General features: G+C 44.2%; 1 protein-coding gene across 7 annotated transcripts in view; it reads left to right on the top strand.

Moving 5' to 3' along the window:
* The first annotated feature begins 286 nt into the window (after window positions 1-286).
* The window catches only part of magixa (MAGI family member, X-linked a), a 69,146-nt gene continuing 51,538 nt past the window's right edge, over window positions 287-17,894 (top strand). The window contains exon 1 of one of the 7 annotated variants that reach the window (XM_055012746.1): window positions 287-636. The gene's annotated coding sequence lies outside the window, so the exon portion shown is untranslated. Of the gene's footprint in view, window positions 637-749; window positions 769-4,928; window positions 5,184-12,111; window positions 13,643-17,894 lie in introns of those variants that run through there. The other 6 variants (XM_055012741.1, XM_055012747.1, XM_055012745.1 and 3 more) reach the window with 6 other exon arrangements.

Raw genomic sequence — 17,894 nt, 5'->3', positions numbered from 1 at the left:
TGACCAGATTTATGTCCACACACACGCGCGCGCGCGCGGACACACACTCGCTGATGTCAGCCTGTTACCCTGAATACCCGCCCTCATCACTCTGACTCCTCCCTCTGGGGGTGGAGCTTCCTGTTTCCTTCCTGGTGCCCCCCATGAACACACACGCACGTCCGCACGCACGCGCACACACGCTGCTGTGAGAGAGGGAGGCAGGCGGAGAGACATTAACCTGTCACTGCTTCCACTGTGTAGTAAAGCTCCATTAAGCTGCTGCACAGCTACCTGCAGGCATCACACACGAGCACGCGCTGCTATACACAAAACTGTGCGTGCACACGCGTGTGCACGCACAGTTTCCTGTATAGCAGCGCGTGCGCGCGTGTGTGTGATCTTCCACCTTTAAGCGCTTTGCATTTTTTTTTACCTGCAGTGGACATCACGCACGCACGCGCTCTGTCGCGCACGCACGCTCCCGTGTGACTGAGTGAGTGCGCGTGCACGTGGCGGCGGCGGCAGCAGCGGCCGCGGCAGCATCAGCATCAGCAGCACCGAGGGAGCATCAATACACTAAAAGCCCGGAGAGGATTGGACACGGAGCGGCGCGGTGCGGCGCGGAGCGGTGGGGACGCGGCAGGAATTATGAAGGTAACGGAACCGCTCCGGGAGACGGGTCCCGGCTTCAGGCTCACCGGGGTGGGGGGTTTGTGCACCGAGGCTCGCTCGTTCTGACCGACAAACCCGGATCTGATCGCTGCGCTCCTCGCTTTTCTGCCGCAGGTACAAACGGCGCTGTCAGCACATTCACAGCCGACACATGCAGCCCGCTGGCCGGGCTCAGGGGCAGCGGGCTGTCGGTCACATCATCCATCCTCCATCACCTCCAGGCGTGTGTCCGTGTGTGCGCGTGTCGGCTCGGTGTGTGTCCGTGTGCGCGCTGACATGGAGTCCAGCTGATGTGCGCTAGAAGCTGCTCTTTGTCTGCTCGGACCGTTTGTCATGAATGGCAGCAGGAGTAAGAGGAGGAGGAGGAGCAGAGTGATGAGGAAGAGGAGCTGCTGTTAATGCTGCTACACACACACACACACACACGCACACACACACACACAGTCAACTCTATACAACCTGAAACGCAGCGTTGCTACTAAAATGTGCTGAATTACATAATGAGGTTGTGTTTGCAATGTGACCAGATGTATGCCCACAACACAAGTAACACACACACACACACACACACACACACACACGCACACACATACACACACAAGTACAAACATAAACATACACACATACAAACTGGTTGAGCTGTGCTGGATTTGCATCTCTGTAGTTGTTTTTGTGGTGGTTTTGTGTCTTTTTGTGGTGGTTTTGTGTCTCTGTGGTCATTTTGTGTCTCTTTGTAGTCATTTTGTGTCTCTTTAGTTGTTTTGTGTCTCTTTGTTATCGTTTTGTGTCTCTTTGCAATTGTTTTTTGTCTCTTTGTAGTCATTTTTTGTCTCTGTTATTGTTTTGTGTCTCTTTGCGATTGTTTTGTGTCTCTTTGTAGTTGTTTTGTGTCTATTTCTGGTTGTTTTGTGTCTCTTTGTAGTCGTTTTGTGTCTATTTGTGGTTGTTTTGTGTCTCTTTGTGGTCATTTTGTGTCTCTTTGTGTCTCTTTGTGATTGTTTTGTGTCTTTTTGTGTCTCTTTGCGGTCGTTTTGTGTCTTTTTGTGGTTCTTTTGTCTCTGTGGTAGTTTTGTGTCTCTTTGTGTCTCTTTGTGGTGGTTTTGTGTGTCTTTGTGTAGTTCTGTGAGTTAGAGGAGCTGCTGTGTTAATGATGCTCTATAAACGCTGCTTTTAAACTCGATGATTTACTGCTGCTGATGGATGGACGCTCTGGTCGCAGGAATAATGTTGTGGATGAGGAAGAAAAACAGAGATTTCTATCAGTGCTGGTTGATGCTGTGAGGATTCCTGATCTGTAGCTGGAACGTTGGAGTAAAACTCCAGTAGAACACTGTCTAAATGTAGTATTAGAGGGTAAATGTAGTATTAGAGGGTAAACATAGTACTAGAGGGTAAATGTAGTATTAGAGGGTAAATGTACTGTTAGAGGGTAAATGTAGTATTAGAGGGTAAATGTAGTATTAGAGGGTAAATGTAGTATTAGAGGGTAAATGTAATGTTAGAGGGTAAATGTAGTATTAGAGGGTAAATGTAGTACTAGAGGGTAAACGTAGTACTAGAGGGTAAATGTCGTATTAGGGGGTAAATGTAGTGTTAGAGGGTAAATGTAGTATTAGAGGGTAAATGTAGTATTAGAGGGTAAATGTAATGTTAGAGGGTAAATGTAGTATTAGAGGGTAAATGTAGTACTAGAGGGTAAATGTAGTATTAGAGGATAAATGTAGTGTTAGAGGGTAAATGTAGTATTAGAGGGTAAATGTAGTACTACAGGGTAAATGTAATGTTAGAGGGTAAATGTAGTATTAGAGGGTAAATGTAGTACTAGAGGGTAAATGTAGTATTAGAAGGTAAATGTACTACTAGAGGGTAAATGTAGTGTTAGAGGGTAAATGTAGCGTTAGAGGGTAAATGTAGTATTAGAGGGTAAATGTAGTATTAGAGGGTAAATGTAGTGTTAGAGGGTAAATGTAGTGTTAGAGGGTAAATGTAGCATTAGAGGGTAAATGTAATGTTAGAGGGTAAATGTAGTATTAGAGGGTAAATGTAGTACTAGAGGGTAAATGTAGTATTACAGGGTAAATGTACTGTTAGAGGGTAAATGTAGTATTAGAGGGTAAATGTAGTATTAGAGGGTAAATGTAGTATTAGAGGGTAAATGTAATGTTAGAGGGTAAATGTAGTATTAGAGGGTAAATGTAGTACTAGAGGGTAAACGTAGTACTAGAGGGTAAATGTCGTATTAGAGGGTAAATGTAGTGTTAGAGGGTAAATGTAGTATTAGAGGGTAAATGTAGTATTAGAGGGTAAATGTAATGTTAGAGGGTAAATGTAGTATTAGAGGGTAAATGTAGTACTAGAGGGTAAATGTAGTATTAGAGGATAAATGTAGTGTTAGAGGGTAAATGTAGTATTAGAGGGTAAATGTAGTACTACAGGGTAAATGTAATGTTAGAGGGTAAATGTAGTATTAGAGGGTAAATGTAGTACTAGAGGGTAAATGTAGTATTAGAAGGTAAATGTACTACTAGAGGGTAAATGTAGTGTTAGAGGGTAAATGTAGCGTTAGAGGGTAAATGTAGTATTAGAGGGTAAATGTAGTATTAGAGGGTAAATGTAGTGTTAGAGGGTAAATGTAGTGTTAGAGGGTAAATGTAGCATTAGAGGGTAAATGTAATGTTAGAGGGTAAATGTAGTATTAGAGGGTAAATGTAGTACTAGAGGGTAAATGTAGTATTACAGGGTAAATGTACTGTTAGAGGGTAAATGTAGTATTAGAGGGTAAATGTAGTATTAGAGGGTAAATGCAGTACTAGAGGGTAAATGTAGTATTAGAGGGTAAATGTACTGTTAGAGGGTAAATGTAGTATTAGAGGGTAAATGTAGCGTTAGAGGGTAAATGTAGTATTAGAGGGTAAATGTAATGTTAGAGGGTAAACGTAGTACTAGAGGGTAAATGTAGTGTTAGAGGGTAAATGTACTGTTAGAGGGTAAATGTAGTATTAGAGGGTAAATGTAGCGTTAGAGGGTAAATGTAGTATTAGAGGGTAAATGTAATGTTAGAGGGTAAACGTAGTACTAGAGGGTAAATGTAATGTTAGAGGGTAAACGTAGTACTAGAGGGTAAATGTTGTGTTAGAGGGTAAATGTATTGTGGATCAGCTGTAGTTCCTGGTTGTTCCACCAGGTGGAGCCTCTTCCTGTTTAGAAACATTAACATCAGTGCAGGACAGATGTTCTGTGTTTACTGTGTGTTATCAATGAATCCAGTATTGATTGATGAAACAGTTGATCATTGATCTAGAACATTCTGAAGTTGTACGTTCTGCTGTCGTTAGTTTCCCTTTAGATCCACTGTGTGACAGCAGACGTCAACTAAAGATCAGGCCCAGGTTCATGGATACCTTCAGTTAAGACATGCTTTGATGGGTTTTGTGTCTATATGTGGTGATTTTACCTCTCTTACTGGTTGTTTTGTGTCTCTTTGTGGTGGTTTTGCTGAAGTTTGTTGTTCGTTTTGCGTGTGTAGTTATTGTCATCTATTTGTGGTTTTGTGTCTCTTTGAGGTAATTTTGTGTCTCTTTGGGGTTGTTTTGCATCTTTTTGTGGTTTGTTCTATGTTGTTTTGTGGTGGCTTTGTGTCTCTTTGGGGTTGTTTTGCTTTGGTTTGTTGTGGTTTTTGTGTCTATATGTGGTGATTTTCATCAATTTGTGGTGATTTTGCATCTCCTTGTGGTGTTTTTTGTCTCTTTGGGGTCATTTTGTGTCACTCTATCATGGTTTTATGTCATTTTGTGGTGGTTTTGTATGACTGTGATGTTTTTTGTCTGTTTGTGGTGATTTGGCGTGTCTTTGTGTTCATTTGTTTCTCTTTATTGCTGGCTGGCATCTCTTTATGTCCCTCTGCGGTTATTTTGGGCTCTTTGTCACCGTTTTTTAGTGTCTCTGTTGTTGTTATGAATTATTTTGTCCCCAGAGCCTGTTCAGTAAAACCCGCATGTTTCTGCTGCCATAAAATCTGGAGGGATTTGGACTCCAGCGTTTGTCGTCCTGCACACACAGACACACAAACACACAGTTAACGTCAGACTTAAAGATGCATTTAACGTCCTGTTTTCATGCTGATAATTCCTATTTCTGAGTGTCTCCTTCAGTCGAATCAGTGAACTGTGTGGAGTTTTGGTTTGGGACACAGGAATGTAAATCATGAGGAGGGTTTCAGAGTGTGTGAGGTGAGAACAGGAAGGTGTTGTCCTCAGGTTAATATTTATCCAGCGTTCCAGCAGGTGACGGATTACCCAACACAAACGCAGCCCAAACACAGAACAAGAGAGCCGGCAGAGTCAACAGTGAAAACAACTGAACAAACGGAGCAAAGACGACAAATATTCTGATGTCGGCATGAAAGTGTGGAGACGAAACTTTGATCAGCGGCACCAAAGTGAACCGAACAGCTTCCCTGATCCTTACGACTCCCAACAAGTCTCCTGGAAAACAGCAACGATGACACAGAGTTGAAGGCTCCGGTAACAGTGAGTTTAATTCATCTACAGTCTGTCCTGTGTTCTAGGATTTCCTGCAGGATTAAAAAACTCCCGTCTGATCTATTTAAAGCTGATAAACTCCTCATGGACAGTCCTGGAAGAAGTACTCACCCTCTCTGGAAGCTTTCAACATTTAGTAGCTTTTAAACTATGAATTATGGCGATTTAATTGTTTATTTTTAAGAATTTACAAAAAATTACTCCGATTTCTACAAAGTAAAGCCCATTAATTTTAAATACAAAACATAAAATGGGTGATTCCATCAGTACTCACCTCCTTCCAGTCAGTATTCAGTAGAAGAACCTTCATGTTGATCTCCATCAGTCTGAACGTTCTTCTTCATGAACTGATGAACTCTGTCAGATTCCACAGGGATCCTGAGTCAACAGAACTTTTCTAGTTCTCAGCTGGATGGAAGTCTGGACTCTGACTCCTCCAGAACTTCATCCTTGTTGTCTTCAAACCATCTCTGAGGATCTTTGTGTGTTTGCTTCGACTCATCGTCTGGATGGAAAACTGATCTTCTCCACATCTCAGTTCTCTTCAGACTGCATCAGGTTGTCCTTCAGGATTTCATTTACCCTCTACCTTTACAAACCTTCCAGGACCTGCTGCTGAGGAACATCATGATGCTGCCACCACCATGCCAAACATATCATCTAGTCTGATGGACATAAAGCTCCATCCTGGTCTCCTCAGACCAAAGAACCTTCTTCCAGGTGTCTTCAGAGTCTCCACATCTTCTAGTGAACCAGATTTAATTGGAGCTTTTCCATCAGAGTCTTTCTCTTTGTCTCCATGAAGCTTTGACTGGTGAAGAACAGACAATAGTTGTTGGATGAACAGTCTGAAGATGGAACTCCTTCAGAGGAGTCATAGGAGTCTTGGTGGCCTCCCTCTCTAGTCTCTTTCTCCTTCAGAGGGGTCATAGGAGTCTTGGTGGCCTCCCTCTCTAGTCTCTTTCTCCTTCAGAGGAGTCATAGGAGTCTTGGTGGCCTCCTTCTCTAGTCTCTCAGGTCGTGAGGACGTCCTGCTCTAGTCAGATTTATTCATGTTCCATCTTCCTTCCATTTCTTAATGATGGATTTAACTGGACTCTAGAAGATCTTCAGGAACTTTAAATGTTCTTGTATCGTCCTGACTGATGCTTTTCAACAACCTTTCCTTAGAGTTTCTTGGAGTGTTCTTTAGTCTTCATGGTGTCGTTCTATCCAGGAGTCTTTAAACTACGATCAATCTGATCATCTCACATAATTCGATGCTGAAAGACAATAAAAGTTGAATTCTTCCACAGCAGGTGAATTATTTTACAGACATTCTAAAACATCACAGCACTAGAGTTGATGCTTCAGCTGAAGGAGACTCTGAGACCTTTAAATGTAGAAACATAATCAAAGCGACACCCGGATCAGTTTCATCATCAGTGGTTGTAAAGACTCCCATGATCCCTTGCTGCTTCTCAACATCATCCATCTATTATTACTGTAGTGATGATTTCAAATGGAGGTTTTATTTGTTTTCAGTCCAAATAGAATCAAGCTGAGAATCAGAATGATTGACTGATGAAAGGTTCACGTTTAAGAAGTGACTTTCCCGGTGGTTTTGTTGTCTTCAGGTGGAGCTTTAATCTGTCTCACCTGTTTGGTTTTAATCCTATGTCGCATTAAACTCTTTTCACTTCAGCTTCAGGCTAAAACACAGCAGCTGTTTCCACATTTAACATCCAGACTGGATCTGTGCTGCAGGTTTCTGTCATTCCACGAGCAACAAAGAACATTTCACAGGAACAAATGACGCCTGTTTTACTATTCATGGGCTAGTTGTTGCAGATTTCTACAATTCTGACTAGTTGTTAAACCAGTTGCATATCTACAGTTTATGACTTGTCATAGCTGAAGACATGTTTGGTTTCCCTCAGTTTAACATTAAATGCAAATGACCACAAATAGTAGATGTAAAAAATGACCTCAAAATATATAAAACCGCCAAAATGTGATTAAAAACAACCACAAAATATGTAAAATGACAAAGATGTGATAGAAAGTGGCCCAAATTGTTTGCAGATTATCACAAAGAGATGTGAAGTTACCTAAAATGATGCAAAATGATTGCAAAAAGACACAAAACAGCCAAAATGTGACATAAAATGACCCGACTTAAATGCAGACCATCACAAACGTCTTCTTCTTCTTCTTCTACACTGAGGGTTTTTAGCAAACAGCTGGTTTTGTTTTGGTTTTAGAGGAGAATCAAAGCATCTAGGAAGGAGAGGAGGAGTGATGGGGAAACCACAGAGGAAGAGAGGGATGACAAATGAAAGAAGAAGAAGCAGCAGCCAGGGAGGAAGTCTCTGGATCATAGTGATTGACAGACTTCCTATCCTCACTCTGAAGCTGCTGGTTGGGATCAATCAGCTGATCGATAGCTTCAGCTCAGCTTACTGTCGCCATGTGAACGCTGGCGGAGCTGTGAGGAGCTTTCATGGTCGTCATGGGAACTTGCCGACCTCTGACCCTTCGGCCGTCCTCTGTATCCGCGGTGACTGTCTTCTGGTGACATCATCAGAGAGACAGCTCGGCCTGCGATGACATCATCGGAGGCTGCCGGCGTCCGTCTGCAGATTGGGGCCGACAGCCGCTGTCAGAGCCGCTCATCTTCATCCTCCTCCTCCTCCTCAGCGACCTCCGACCTGCTGCTGAAAGCTCATTGGATGAACCTGAAAACATCACCGATCCATTCATTCATTCATTCATTGGTAAAATCTCACAAAGCCATCAAACTCAAACTCTGGTTTTATAAAAGTTTGTCCTCAGGTTTGTGTTTTCCTCGATGACATCACTTCAGAGGGTTTCTGACCGTTTGTTGTCTCCGGTTATAGCAGCTAAAAGAATTCACAATGACCATATTACCTCTTTGGGGTCATTTTCTGACTCTTTCTGTGCTCTAGTTGTGATCGTTTTGTGTCTCTCAGAGGTTGTTTTGTGTCTTTGCTTTTGTTTTGAGACTCTTTAAGGTCGTTTTGTGTCTCTTTGAGGTTGTTTTGTATCTTTGCAGTTATTTTTGGTCTCTTTGTGGTCATTTCTTGTGTCTATGTGGTCGTTTTGTGTCTCTTTGTGGTTGTTTTGTCTCTTTGTGGTTGTTTTGTGTCTATTTTTTGCTCTTCTTACAGCTTGTGGTTGTTTTGTGTCTCCTTTTTTGCTCTTCTTATATCTTGTGGTTGTTTTGTGTCTATTTGTGGTTGTATTGTTTCTTTGTGGTTGTTTTGTGTCTCTTTTTTGCTCTTACATCTTGTTGTGGTTGTTTTGTGTCTCTTTGTGGTTGTTTTGTCTCTGTGGTTTTGTGTCTCTTTTGCTCTTCTTACATCTTGTGGTTGTTATGTGTCTGTTTTTTTGCTCTTCTTACATCTTGTTGTGGTTGTTTTGTGTCTCTTTTTTGCTCTTCTTACATCTTCTTGTGGTTGTTTTGTGTCTCCTTTTTTTCTCTTCTTATATCTTGTGGTTGTTTTGTGTCTATTTGTGGTTGTATTGTTTCTTTGTGGTTGTTTTGTGTCTCTTTTTTGCTCTTACATCTTGTTGTGGTTGTTTTGTGTCTCTTTTGCTCTTCTTACATCTTGTGGTTGTTTTGTCTCTGTGGTTTTGTGTCTCTTTTGCTCTTCTTACATCTTGTGGTTGTTATGTGTCTGTTTTTTTGCTCTTCTTACATCTTGTGGTTGTTTTGTGTCTCTTTTTTTGCTCTTCTTACATCTTGTGGTTGTTTTGTGTCTCTTTTGCTCTTCTTACATCATGTTGTGGTTGTTTTGTGTTTCTTTTTTGCTCTTCTTACATCTTGTTGTGGTTGTTTTGTGTCTCTTCGAGGTTGTTTTGCATCTTTGCTGTTATTTTTAGTGTCTTTGAGGTTGGTTTTGGGTCTATATGATCATTTTGCACCTTGTTATGGTTGTTTTGTGTCTTTTTTATGTTGTTTTGCATCTTTGCATTTGTTTTGTTTCTCCCAGAGACTGTTTTGTGTCTTTTTGTGTTTGCTTTGACGCGCTTTGAGGTTACCTTTCGTCTCTATGTGGTCTTTTTACATCTTGTTGCACAGATTGTTTTACATCTTTGCAGTGATCGTTTGTCTTTTTGTGGTCATTTCTTGTGTCTGTGTGGTTGTTTTGTGTCTCTTTATGGTCATTTTGCATTTCGTTCTGGTTGTTTTGTATCTTTGCATTGGTTTTGTTTCTCTCAGAGGTTGTTTGGTTTCTTTTGTGGTTGTTTTGAGCCTCTTTGAGACTGTTTTGCCTCTTTGCACTTATTTAGAATATCTTTGAGGGTTTTGCGACGCTCTTTGCAGGTATGTTGAGCCATTTCACACATTTTGCGTCTATTTGCGATCATTTACTTCTATTTGAGGCTGTGTTGTGTCTCTTTGGGTAGTTGTTTTGAGTCTCACTGAGGTTACTCCGTGTTTTCTTGCAGTCATTTTGAGTCTGTTTGTGTGTTTTGCATCTATTTGAGGTTGTTTTATGTCTCTATGTGGTCCTTTTGCGTCTCTTCACAGTCGTTGCACATCAATGAATATCAGACATACTAAGAAAACTTTCATTATTGTCAGAATAGATCTTGTAATAGACAAATGGTGCTTTGTTCAGGTGTGAACAGCTACTCTGAGTCTCAAGTTTATGAGGAACTTTGATTTAATTTCATGATGAGTTAATGTAGATAGCAGGTGGCAACAAACCATGAGCATTAGTCACTTTATTAACAAATTCATTTATTCAAATCTTTAGATTGATTTGGGGACATTTTACTTCTTTCTTCATAGAGATGGGAACTGTATGGAGACAGAACGGTCATGACGTTCAGGAAATGCTCCATAGTCGGGAACTGAACTGACAACTCGCTGCTCAGGATGGAATATGAATAACAACATCAAACATTAATGCTATTATAAGTTTGAATGCAGAATTATTGATTAGTATTGAACGGATGCAGCTGCAGTAACTTTACAGCTTCATTTTAGTCAGCTCAGCTGTGAAATAGTACTCATCATTTTGTCTTTTTGTTGAGGAAACAACATGTTTTTCCGGATAATTCTTGTCACCAGCGGCTGAGATAACGAGATGATTCACTCTAGATAGAAGAAAACATGATAAAATAAACCGACAGCTGTTTTCAGCCTCTGAAGAATCAGAGCGAGGATCATTTTAGTCCATGAAACCACCCAAGACGATGAAAACAGCACAGCGGCTCTAACTGCTGACTAACGCTCGGCTTTGAAGAGTCTCACCTAGCGCTCGTTAGCTTCAGCCGCTTCCTGGAACTACATTCCTTTGATGTTGAAGACTACAACTCCCAGAGGAGCTGGTACGAACGGTGTGTTTGAGGCGACGCTGCTGATCTGAAGCCGTCTGATCTGACAGATCGAGACTCTGAAGCTGTAAAACACCTGCTGAGAACCTCAGAAGTCGCTGATACATAAACGGTTTCTTTTTCCAAACTTGTAGAAGCAGTTTGTTGGAGAGCTGCAGATTCCTGAGTCGCACTCTGAGGCCGGCAACAGAGCAGATGGCTCCATGGATTTATTTTTTTGGGCAGTTTTGACTGTTTTTGCTGCTGGTTTGCAGCTAATGAGCTCTGCTGTCATCAGGAGGCGCTAAAGGCTACATTAGCTTTAAAAACCAGAGTAGAGGAAGCTGGAATTAAGCCAGGTCTTTGACAAAACAAAACAAAACTCAAACAAGAAACAAGCCGAGCGATTTTTGTGAAAATGAGAATTTTTAAGCAAATTTTGTTGTTTCCTTTGATTTTTTTTAACATGATAAAAATATATTGACAGAAAAGGGAGCTAATGAGACCTAACATGTTCATTTAAATTGAACTGAAACCATCTCTACAGCTGACTTTGACTTTGGATGGAGGTTCCAGAGTTCCAGCTGTTACTGGGTTCGGTTCTGGTTCAGGATTTCCAGGGGTTCCTGAGTTCACGTTAAGGGTTCAAGCTGCTACTGAGTTCTGGATCATGATTCCATCATACTGGTTCAGGGTTCCAGTGTGTCCTGAGTTCTGGTTCCAGGTTCCAGTGTTTCCTGAGTTAAGGTTCCAGGTTCCAGTAGTTACTGCTTTCAGGTTCCATCTTCAATGAGTTCTTATGCCCAGTTCCAGCTGGTACTAAGTTCTAGGATTATGATTCCTGAGTTTGCTTCAGGGTTCCAGTGGTTTCTGAGTTCTGGTTTCAACTATTACTGAGTCTTGGATTGTGGTTCCTGAGTTCTGGTTGAATGTTTCAGTGGTTCCTGTGTTTAAGTTCCAGGTTTCATTGGTTATGAATTAAGGTTTCAGCTGCTACTGAGTCTTGGATTGTGGTTTCCTGAGTTCTAGTTCCAGGTTTCAGTGGTTCTCGAGTTATGGATCATGGTTGATGAGTTCTGGTTGAATGTTTCAGTGGTTCCTGAGTCCTGGTTAAGCAGTTGCAGTGGTTCCTGAGTTATGAATCAGGGTTTCAGCTGTAACTGGGTTCTGGATGGTGGTTGATGAGTTCTGGTTCCAGGTTCTGTCTGTTGTATTTGTGTTCAGATCTTTTTAGCTATAGAGACGTGGATGTTGTGAGTCCAGTTAAGATTTCTGGACCGGGTTCTACAGGCCTTTAACTGGCCTGTAGAACCCGTTCAGAACCAGCATGTTGCTGTTTGAAGGTGAAGTGAGGTTCTCAGATATCCAGAATAAAACATTCAGTCCTTCTCTCCCTATTTGAATGAGCGTTATTAGTGCCGTTTTCCAATGTCAGAGCCGGTTTACAGTGCCGAGTCTGAAGATCTGCAGCCTCATTAGAGCAACAACACACACACACACGCACGCACGCACGCACGCACGCACGCACGCACGCACGCACACGCACACACACACGCACACACACACACACACACACACACACACACACACACACACTGTGAAAAATAGGTTACATACAGCGAAACAGAAAAACGAAGAGAACGAGGCCACAGCGAAGCGAGCATCCTCACATCCGTGGAGGATCTGTGTGTTTCTGACCTACATATGACCTGCTGGATAAAAACATCTCAACACAACGTCACACTCTCTGTCTACACACCAACACAAGTCTCTAATTAATGCCTTGTTCCTTGAGATTAGCTGCTTTCCCTCCACACTCGGCCCACACAGAGGCAGCAGGTTTCTACTCACTCACCACTCAGGAGGGTTTTTAAATCGGACACCTGCAGCATCAAAGCTGTTGGTGCAGTAAAACCACCTGTCACACATGTTTCACTGGTTTCCTACTTCAGGGAACATGTTCAGGACATCAAGTCACAAAATGATTCAGTAGTTTGTGGGTGTTTGTTAGTAAAAGCTGTTAAAAATGTACTAAATGTCAGAAAATACTGAAACATTACCTTTATCAAAGCCAGAAACACCTAAATGTAAAAGTATATGATCGCAGAAAACTGTAACTCACAAATAATTACATCTGAGAAGCAGGACGGTTCATGTTTAGCTCCAGACCCACGAGCAAACGGGGAACACTAAATCCTGGACCTGTGTTAGAGTCAAGACCACCTAAACTGAGTCCAAGTCATGAGAAAGACCAGAGGGTAGCAAGACCAAGACTTTAAGGGGTTAAAGTTAAGTCTAGAACAAGATCAAGACCAGGACTAAAACAGGGTGAGACTAAGTCAAGATCAGGACTAAGGCGTAGTAAGACTGAGTAAAAACCAGGACCAAGAAGGAATTAGACTGAGTCAAAACCAGGACTAAGACAATGTAAGACTGAGTCAAAACCATTACCAAAAGAGGCCTACATGAGTCAAGACCAGTTCCAAAAAAATGGTGAGACTGAGTCAAGACCAGGACCAAGACAGGTTGGGACAGAGTCAAGACCAGAACTAAGGTAGGGTAAGACCAAGTCGAGACCAGGACTAAAAGAGGACAAGATTGAGTCAAGACCAGGACCAAGACAGGGTAAGACGAACTAAAAAATTTTGATGCAGTGGTCTATAAAAACATCCAGCTACACATCTGAGTGGGTAATGTCATAGAGTGTCTTGATTGACAGGTGTTTGAGCCAATCAGAGTAAGCCTCGGTTTCTGATTCTTTCCAGCTGAGCTTCACTTCCAGATAAACTTTCACTTAAAGTATTCCAGGTTGTTCATTAATAAACACTGAGAGAAGGTGATCAGAAGTGTTTATTCACACTTACGGGTGGTGATTGACTGAAACACAAACACACACATTCCTTCAAACACAGGTAGAACACAGGTACGTAGAGTCCCTCCCTGAACACACTCCAGCTTACATCACACTGAACTCTGACCAGCTTATCAGAGAGAGAGAGGGGGCGAGCGACACCGACACATACAGAGAGAGACAACAGAAAGTGAAGCCTGGAGACAGACCAGAGACAGAAACCAGCAGAGAGTAGTTGGACATGAACACACAGAGCTCACCTGTACAGGTACACCACACACACAGACACACTCCCACAGAAGACTTGTGGTAGTGAGTTACTGAGGAAATGTTAACAGCAGCACGTTGATCTGAAACACAGCTCATCTCTGGATCCATTCAGTCGGATCTACAGACGACACCTACAGGCTCCAGACCAACCATGGTCCACCTCTTCACAGGCAAAACGTATCACCAGCTGAACATTTGCTTATCGATGGGTACTACAATTTACCGACGTCCCCTAAACACCCCACAGTGCAGGCTGCTGCTAGGTGGCTACAGAGTAAACCAGAGCGTTCTAATGTCAGATAAGTCCCAGATGAAACTGAGTGATTTGTTCTACATGTGCTGTTTTGTATGAGCAGAAAAACAGCACATGTATGTAGCTCCGCATGACATGAGATCACCTCGTTTTTAAGGTTAAACAATGCAGCACACTGAAGTTATAAAAGTACTACGTTGCACCACTGTGTTTAACACAGTAGCTATCTGCGCTACTTAGCGCAACACCAAAACAGCTGAATGATCATCATAAACTCATAAAATATAACCAGCTGAAATTTCAACTCGCACACTGTCAAAAAAACACCGCGAGTGTGATCATTTTAGTCGCAGTCTGGAGCCCAGAACCTCATTACTACCATCTTTACCTCCCACAAAGCCTCCTTGCCTCCTACAAACACTCCTCGCCTCCTACAAAGCCTCCTCGCCTCCTACAAAGCCTCCTTGCCTCCTACAAACACTCCTCGCCTACTACAAAGCCTCCTCGCCTCCTACAAACCCTCCTCGCCTCCTACAATCACTCCTCACCTCCTACAAACCCTCCTCGCCTCCTACAAACCCTCCTCGCCTCCTACACACACTCCTCACCTCCTACAAACACTCCTCGCCTCCTACAAACACTCCTCACTTCCTACAAATCCTCCTTGACTCCTACAAACCCTCCTCGCCTCCTACAAAGCCTCCTCGCCTCCTACAAACACTCCTCGCCTCCTACAATCACTCCTCACCTCCTACAAAGCCTCCTCACTTCCTACAAACACTCCTCGCCTCCTACAAAGCCTCCTCGCCTCCTACAATCACTCCTTACCTCCTACAAAGCCTCCTCGCCGACTACAAACCCTCCTCGCCTCCTACAATCACTCCTTAATTCCTACAAACCCTCCTCGTCTACTACAAAGCCTCCTCGCCTCCTACAAACCCTCCTCGCCTCCTACAATCACTCCTCACCTCCTACAAACCTTCCTCGCCTCCTACAAACCCTCCTCGCCTCCTACAAAGTCTCCTCGCCTCCTACAAACTCTCCTCACCTCCTACAATCACTCCTTACCTTCTACAAACCCTCCTCGCTTCCTACAAAGCCTCCTCACCTCCTACAAACCCTCCTCGCCTCCTACAAAGCCTCCTCGCCTCCTACAAACCCTCCTCGCCTACTACAAACACTCCTCACCTCCTACAAAGCCTCCTCGCCTCCTACAATCACTCCTTACCTCCTACAAAGCCTCCTCACCTCCTACAAACCCTCCTCGCCTCCTACAAAGCCTCCTCGCCTCCTACAAACCCTCCTCGCCTACTACAAACCCTCCTCGCCTCCTACAAAGCCTCCTCGCCTCCTACAATCACTCCTCACCTCCTACAAACCCTCCTCGCCTCATACAAACCCTCCTCGCCTCCTACAATCACTCCTCACCTCCTACAAACCCTCCTCGCCTCCTACAAACACTCCTCGCCTACTACAAAGCCTCCTCACCTCCTACAAAGCCTCCTCGCCTCCTACAATCACTCCTCACCTCCTGCAAACCCTCCTCGCCTCCTACAAAGCCTCCTCACCTCCTACAAACCATCCTCGCCTACTACAAACACTCCTCGCCTCCTACAAACACTCCTCGCCTCCTACAAAGCCTCCTCGCCTCCTACAAACACTCCTTGCCTCCTACAAACACTCCTCACTTCCTACAAATACTCCTTGCCTCCTACAAACCCTCCTCGCCTCCTACAAAGCCTCCTCGCCTCCTACAAACACTCCTTGCCTCCTACAATCACTCCTCACCTCCTACAAAGCCTCCTCACTTCCTACAAAGCCTCCTCGCGTCCTACAATCACTCCTCACCTCCTACAAAGCCTCCTCACTTCCTACAAAGCCTCCTCGCCTCCTACAATCACTCCTTACCTCCTACAAACACTCCTCGCTTCCTACAAAGCTTCCTCACCTCCTACAAACCCTCCTCGCCTCCTACAAAGCCTCCTCGCCTCCTACAATCACTCCTCACCTCCTACAATCACTCCTCACCTCCTACAAAGCCTCCTCACTTCCTACAAAGCCTCCTCGCGTCCTACAATCACTCCTCACCTCCTACAAAGCCTCCTCACTTCCTACAAAGCCTCCTCGCCTCCTACAATCATTCCTTACCTCCTACAAACACTCCTCGCTTCCTACAAAGCTTCCTCACCTCCTACAAACCCTCCTCGCCTCCTACAAAGCCTCCTCGCCTCCTACAATCACTCCTCACCTCCTACAAACACTCCTCGCCTCCTACAAAGCCTCCTCGCCTCCTACAATCCCTTCTCACCTACTACAAACACTCCTCGCCTCCTACAAAGCCTCCTCGCCTCCTACAATCACTCCTTACCTCCTACAAAGCCTCCTCGCCTACTACAAACCCTCCTCGCCTCCTACAAACCGTCCTCGCCTACTACAAACACTCCTCGCCTCCTACAAAGCCTCGTCGCCTCCTACAATCACTCCTTACCTCCTACAAAGCCTCCTCGCCTACTACAAACCCTCCTCGCCTACTACAAACCCTCCTTGCCTCCTACAAACCCTCCTCGCCTCCTACAATCACTTCTTAATTCCTACAAAGCCTCCTCGCCTACTACAAAGCCTCCTCGCCTCCTACAAACCCTCCTCGCCTCCTACAATCACTCCTTAATTCCTACAAAGCCTCCTCGCCTACTACAAACCCTCCTCACCTCCTACAAAGCCTCCTCACCTCCTACAAAGCCTCCTCGCCTACTACAAACCCTCCTCGCCTCCTACAATCACTCCTTAATTCCTACAAAGCCTCCTCGCCTACTACAAACACTCCTCGCCTCCTACAAAGCCTCCTCGCCTCCTACAATCACTCCTTACCTCCTACAAACCCTCCTTGCCTCCTACAAACCCTCCTCGCCTCCTACAATCACTCCTTAATTCCTACAAAGCCTCCTCGCCTACTACAAAGCCTCCTCGCCTCCTACAAACCCTCCTCGCCTCCTACAATCACTCCTTAATTCCTACAAAGCCTCCTCGCCTACTACAAACCCTCCTCACCTCCTACAAAGCCTCCTCACCTCCTACAAAGCCTCCTCGCCTCCTACAAACCCTCCTCGCATCCTACAATCACTCCTTAATTCCTACAAAGCCTCCTCGCCTACTACAAACCCTCCTCACCTCCTACAAAGCCTCCTCGCCTCCTACAAACCCTCCTCGCCTCCTACAATCACTCCTTAATTCCTACAAAGCCTCCTCGCCTCCTACAATCACTCCTCACCTCCTACAAACCTTCCTCGCCTCCTACAAAGCCTCCTCGCCTCCTACAAAGCCTCCTCGCCTCCTACAAAGCCTCCTCGCCTCCTACAAAGCCTCCTCGCCTCCTACAAACCCTCCTCGCCTCCTTGCATTGTGTTGTTGTGCATCAGTTTGTCGTGGTGAAGCTCAGATTGTGTGAATGTTTGTTTGTTTCTTCACTGACTCCCACCTTCACGTATGCTCATCCATATTTAATGCACGGTGTCTAGCAGGCTGTGTGTGTGTGTGTGTGTGTGTGTGTGTGTGTGTGTGTGTGTGTCTGTGTGTGTGTGTCCCTGTGGGTATGACTGTGTGTAAATGAAATGGTGTCACTGGCAGGTCTGCATGTGTTTGTGTGACTATGATTGTGTGTAAATGTGTGTATAACAGTGTGTGTATATGAAAGTGTGTGTGTGTGTGTGTGTGTGTGTGTGTGTGTGTGTGTGTGTGTGTGTGTGTGTGTGTGTGTGGCCTCCTGCTGTCCTCCACCATCTGCTGCTTCCTGAATCTCTGAATCTGAGTCTGACTCGTCGATCTTCAGCATGAAGCTCGTCTCTGCTGACGACGACACGTTTCTGCTGCCGGGAGACGAATCAAAATCGTGATTTAGTGTTTATGAGATGCAGAGCGAGGAGGGAGGAAGTAAAGCAGTAAACATCCCTCCTACTGGGGAAATAACGATGTAAAGATGCTGTCATCAGTCAGAATTATC

This window comes from Amphiprion ocellaris, chromosome 8 (assembly GCF_022539595.1).
Source record: "Amphiprion ocellaris isolate individual 3 ecotype Okinawa chromosome 8, ASM2253959v1, whole genome shotgun sequence".
Classification (NCBI taxonomy): domain Eukaryota; kingdom Metazoa; phylum Chordata; class Actinopteri; family Pomacentridae; genus Amphiprion; species Amphiprion ocellaris.
The sequence above is the reverse complement of the archived record's forward strand: the minus strand, read 5'-3'. Positions and strand labels throughout refer to the sequence as shown.